A 6,259-nucleotide genomic window follows, 5' to 3' on the forward strand; every position below is an offset into this window, starting at 1 on the left:
ACCTCTTAACTAATAATCTTCATGCAATCTGTGCCTAAAATCAGAGGTAAGGGATTGCAGTGTTACTGCCCAGCACTCCCTTGCAATATTCCCTGAGCACCCAGCAAGCACAGCAGTATTTCACCAGCTCCCTGTGCTCCTCACCCCAGCTCCTGGCTTTTTTTGGTGCAGACAGGAGGGATTCAGGGAGCTGTGGTTTTGTAAGTAAGCTGATTTTAGCTCAAACTGCCAAGGAAATGGGTATTTTCACTTTCTCCCTGCTCCTGTCCCTACCTTTTGTCCTTCTGTTGGCATGAGCATCAGCCAAGGCAGGGAACTGATCCAGCTGGAAACTGTCTGCTTGTCTTTTTCCCTTTCTGCTGGGTTAGTTTTCAGAAGGATCAGATTCCTAATCTGGCAGATCGCTCGAGAGCTGATTTTGGCACCAGAGAGAACACATGACCCAACAGCAGGGACTGAGATCAGCTGAAACCAAGCCTAAACCCACGCCCACGGAGAACACCCATGGCCCACCCTGTGCCCACCCAGGCAAAGACCCTCTGCCTGCTCAGCAGGCTCTTTCCACGCTCCTGTTCAGCTTCCAGAGGGGAACAGGCATTTTTGGGTAATGCTGAGCTGGAACCTCCCCTCCCTACCTGCTCCACCTGCACGTCCCTTGCCACTGCTCTGCTGCCTTCAAGAAAAAGCCCAGGGCTCCATTCCAGCTTTGCAGGATCTTCCTTTTGGCAGCACCATGCCACAGGCAGGGATTTCTGTGCTCATGGTCATTTGTGTGTTCACCACATCCATGTGTAAGTTGTGCTTGTGCACGCCCTGGGCAGATGCATGCAAGCACAGAGCTAAAAATCCCCAAAATGTTCTGGTTCCCACAGGCTGAAGGAATGGGCTGTGCTGCTGTGAGCCATTACTACCAAGCTCAGGGTGTTTCTATGGCTACACCTTGCCTGGATTTCACTGCTGCTTTCAGCAACACGTCCACCCTGTCTGTCTGTCTGTCTCTCCCTCGCACACACAAACCAAACATCCCTTCTCTCCTCACTCAGCCCTCCCCTCCACTCCAAATAACACCTCTGCTCTTCCTCTCACACCCAGCTATAAATTCAGTGTGGCTGTTTCTTGGGACCCAGCAGAAGAGGGGGCAAAGATTCTGACCCAAACTGCCCCCAAATGCCAGCAATCCCACAGCAATCTCCTGATCCTCCAGCCTCATTTCCAGCAAAGCTGGGCCTGGACATATTTACTGGAGATGTCTCAGGTTCCTGTGGTGGCACAGAACCAAGAGCAGGCAGACCCCTGAGCTGCTCCCAGAAATCTGGAGAGCTGCCTGGCGAGGGGGAATAAATAAGAAAATCTCTCCCAGGAAGGCTGGAATCAGGAGCCACGAGCAGAGGGGGTCAGCAGTCCCCTGGCCCCAAGGTGACTCGCTGAAATGAAGATCTGGGCTGGATGTTGGGGGAAATGCTAATGGCTGGGAGCAGCTCATGTCAAGCTGAATAAATCCCCTGCTCTCCATTCTGAAACACAATGGCACATGAATGACTAAGCAATCCTGATAACAATTCAATAGACAAATGTCAGCTTGCTTTGATTAAACATTACTTTGTGGAGCTGTTTCAGGGCAGCTAAAGACACATCAGCCTGTCTGTCTCACCCCAGCCCTCGCAGCCAGGGCAGAGAGACATTCATTTCACAACAACTACAACTGATTTTTTTTTCAAAGCAATTGGAACTCCTGTAACATCTGAACTAAGTCTGGATTTATGCAAGCAGAACTGGGAAAATAAAAAAAGCAAAATAGCCTCTCTCTGTTTTAAAACCCGAGTTGCACTTCTCCCTTTCTCCATCAGTTATCCCTTAGCACAGTAATAACATGGTCCAGTTTGGAGACACGGGTGGAACAGAGCCATGTCATTACCACATTTCCACATATATTCTTGAGTATTTGCAGTACTGAAATAAAACTCCTCTAGCACGGGGTTAGTCCAGAAAAACAGTTCAGTTTAGGATTGTGGCTGAAACATGCACCAACGCTTCCACCTGCTGCAGCTCTAACCCATTTTTAATTGTTTCTATCTGTGCTGTAGGTCAGCCCTTTACAAAACAACAACCCCTGCTTTCATTTTTGCAGAGCACATTCGGTGAGCAGCTTTTGCCCTTGTGGAGCTTGTCCCTTGCCAAACCCCCAAAGCCAGGTCTGGGTGCTGAGGGGAAGAACCTCGGCCTCAGAGCCAGGCTGCTCCCCTTGTCTCCAGTCAGTTGTGAAATGAGCTGCTCAGCACTGCATCCGTAATGGGCACTGCAGTGCAGATGGCAAAAGCACAGTCACAACTCTGCTGTGCCTCTGCCAAGAGCCCTGGGTGATGCAGCAGAGCAGCTCGGAGAAGTGAGGACGGGAAGAGAGGCTGCTCCTCCTGAGGCATTTTCACCTTGCTGTCCATACAAGAGGCTCCTTGGTGTGGCAATAACACAGAACGATGGCTAGAAGGTCCTGAGTGAAATCCTCTGCACTGCAGGCTGTGGGATTGAGGATCCCACCCTGTGGGGTTGAGAAATCCGCCCTCTGGGATTGAGGAACTCACCCTCTGGGACTGAGGATCCACCCCGTGGGGTTGAGGATCCCACCCTGTGGGACTGAGGATCCCACCCTGTGGGGTTGAGGATCCCAGCCTGTGGCATTAAGCATCCCACCCTGTGGGTTGAGAATTCCACCTTGTGGGATTGAGGATCCCACCTTGTGGGGTTGAGAATTTCACCCTCTGGGATTGAGGAACTCACCCTCTGGGACTGAGGATCCCACGCTGTGGGGTTGAGGATTCCACCCCGTGGAATTAAGGATCCACCCCGTGGCATTGAGGATCCCACCCTGTGGGGCTGAGGATCCCGCCCTGTGGGGCTGAGGATCCCACCCTGGGGTCAGTGCTAGGCTGTGTTTCAGTGATGCAGAGAACACAAGAATCTCCCAACCCTCTGCTGCACAGATCTCTTGGTCACTAAGAAGGAAAACAGACCCTTGCAAATGTCCTCAGTCACCACCAGTCCCAGGGGCCTCTTTGCTGCCCTTGACCTCAGTCTGGGACAGTGAGTGATAATGTTATTTCTCTAATTTCACTCTCAACAGAGTCCCTTGGCTGCTTTCCTTTCTCCTGGGCTGGGAACAAGCCTGTGGAAGCAATCTGCCCTTGTACAGGGTAAGTCTGTGAAGCTGAGCTGTTCCTTGAGTTGTGACAATTGGCAGATGCTGCATCCTGCAGGCAGAGGCCTCAGAGGAGACATCCACACCAAGAACATACAAAAATTCACAGGAACGACGATCACATGTTTGTATGTGGATGTGGCACACACACAGCAAATAACTAAAAGTCAGGAGAGTGCTGCTTGCCCCTGGCTGCAAAAGGGAATTCTCAGCTGATCTTTGCAGCTCCCATTCGAGAGCACAAAACCACTTGCAAAATCACCAGGCTGGCCCTTGCAGCTTTGCTGTTCTCAGTGTTCTTTGAGAGTTCCCTCTGATTTGCTTTATTAGAGAAACCCACTCAAAGGGATTTGTGTGCATGCTCAGCTTGATTTGTGAACTCCAACAGGAGGGGCAGCCAGTAAAATTAATGAGGTTCTGGGCAAATGATTGCCCATGCAGACCCACAGACATAAAGCATTAACTGACTGTCTAATTAACAAAGGCCACGTGGCCGATTAAGCATGCAAGCGCTGCTGCTGCTGCACACACATTGACACACATTAATGTCTCAGCAAGGATACATTTGCAAGTGTCTGCTTGGCACGATGATGGAGCACGCAGCCTGCTTCCATAAACACTTGTCAGGATGCAGGATATACGTCCACGAAATAATCTGCTGCCCATTTTCTGTAACGAGCACGAATTCCTTCTGGGAAGCAGCACAGCAGGTCCCCAGGCCCATGCAGGCACTGCCTAAAAGCCACGTTCTAGAAGGGGGCAAAGCAAGGACAGAGTGGCCTTGGGAGAAAAGTTGGAACTGCTTTTCAGTGGTTTTGTCATGCAAGTGAAGGGTGATTTCATGTTACAGTGGCTGTGCTGGGTGATAAGGGGTCAGGGGCACATGGCCCTGTTCCTCACCCTGCTGTGTCCTTATCACACAACACCCTCCAGGTCCTCATCTCCTCCCTGATTAAAGCTCAGGGTTTATTTGTGGGTTTTTTTTTAATTAATCACCATATTTTTTTTTATAAAAAAGAGAAAAACAGTCTAAAACATCCAACAGAGTAGGCAAAAACAGCAATATGTAGGAGGGGGTTACAGCACAGGATACCTGCTCTCCATCAGCTCACATAACTCATTTAGTGCTGCCAGATCACATCATTCTGGGGCATGGATATGAGCTGGGGAGGCCAGGAAGGCAAAATTCTGGAAAGCTCCTGGCAATTTCTGGTGCCAGAGGAGAAATTTTTGGCAGCAGTTGCTGTCGTGGTGCAGGGTGAGACCAGGAGCCGACCCACAAAGGGAATTCCTGGGAATGCCACGGAGGGCAGGGGAGCTGTGGGGGATCCTGCTCTGTGATGGGACTGAACTCCTCCTCACCTCAGAATGCCCCAACCCTGCCCTGTCCCCTCTCTGCTCCCTGCAGCAGGAGTTGCACAGAGCCCTGAGCCCTGACACTTGCTGAGGGCTGCAGCTCAGGGTGTCCCTCAAGCCCGGGCTCAGCCCCACTGCCCCAAAATTCTCAGAAATTCCCATTTCTCCAGGGATGCAGGGAGGCCAAGGGGGCTGTTAGAATAACTGGTTATGCCTGTGATGTGTTTCCTTGCTGCTGGAAGGTTTCCAAAGGCATTTCAGGTGCTGATGAGACCTTCCAGCACATCCATTTACAGCCTGCAGCTTCCCTTCCTTCCTGCATTATTTACCACACAATCCCAAGCTGCTTAAAAGACTGTTTCAAGCTATTTTCTGAATCATCCTTCCCTCCCTTCACTGCTTCATGTAATAATCTCTCCAAAATCTATTTTGGGAGTGGCATTTTGCAGCAGAGGCTTGTTTTGTTTGCTTTTATTTTTTTTTTTTTTCCCCAGCTGTTCTGTTGCAGATGCAGAAAGTTGGTTCGTTATTGGGAAGTTGCTGGCAAGGACAGGGCTTACAGATCCTGAGGCTTTGCCTCGCTCCACTGTCCTCTCTGGGATGGGGATGTGGAGGCTCAGAATGACAAGAGCAAGGCTGTGCCCATTAATTTGCTCCTGCTGAGCTGTTCCTGGTGATCAGAGCTGCAGGCAAGGGCTTTTTGCAGAGCTGTGTGAGGATGGCAGCTCATATTGATTTCTCAGAGCAAGGTCCCAGATAAAGGTTTGGATTCCTGAATTATTCTGGTATTGTGCAGAGCATCTCAGCAGCCTGGTGAAAAGGAGGGTGGACATTGCCAGGAGCTGGGTTACAGAACAAAAATAACACAAGAGGGGGGTATATTTTGAGCTGGACAAACTGGAAAAACTGGAAACTTTTTTTCACAAACAACCAGAAATCTTGAAAAATACCTCAGACCTTATCCTGGAACCAAAGACATTTTGCAACAGAGAGGCTACACTTAGTTTGCTCCCTCAACTCGGTTTCTCAGCCACCCAACATTCATATTAGATTAATATTTGCAATTAAGCTTCCCTGCTCTTACCCTGGGAGCATCTGAGTGGGAAGTGACTGCACTTCCACACCACAGGTTCAAAACCAAAGTGCTGCCCTTGCTTCAGCAGTTTTTGGCCAAGTTCAGTGCAGTCCTCAGCTTTGAAGCATAATTGCCCAACTTCAGCAGTGACTCTGGTCTCCAAAGGCCAAAAGGAGAGAGGGAGAAAGGAGAGAGGTGGGAGGAGAGCTGAGAATTGCACATTTCAGATGTGGGATGCAGCTATTTCTTTTTTGGAGGCCTATTTCTGGAAAACTGGACAGCTAAAACAAGAAAGCAAATCTGAAATGAAAGATCACACTAGAAAGCACACACACGCAGACACCATGGCAGGCAAGAGCTGGGGGACCTGTGTAATCACAGCTATAATGATTCTATAATTTCACATCCAAACATAATTAGTCGAGGTACGTTCTTTGACAGCTAGAGATTTGCAAAATTAGGGTCAAGCAGGTTCATCTTTTTAATTGTTCTCATTTCCCCCCTCTGTGTTGTTTCTTGTCGCTTTAGAGGCTCCTCCCTGAGCTATGGGGATTTTTGAAGGAATTTTGAGTGAGTTAGAGATGGGACTTCTGAGTTTTTTAGATGATGTGGTTTATTTTTCTTATCTTCTACCT

The sequence above is a fragment of the Passer montanus genome, unplaced genomic scaffold, assembly GCF_014805655.1.
Source record: "Passer montanus isolate IOZ18808 unplaced genomic scaffold, ASM1480565v1 scaffold15, whole genome shotgun sequence".
NCBI classification, from domain to species: domain Eukaryota; kingdom Metazoa; phylum Chordata; class Aves; order Passeriformes; family Passeridae; genus Passer; species Passer montanus.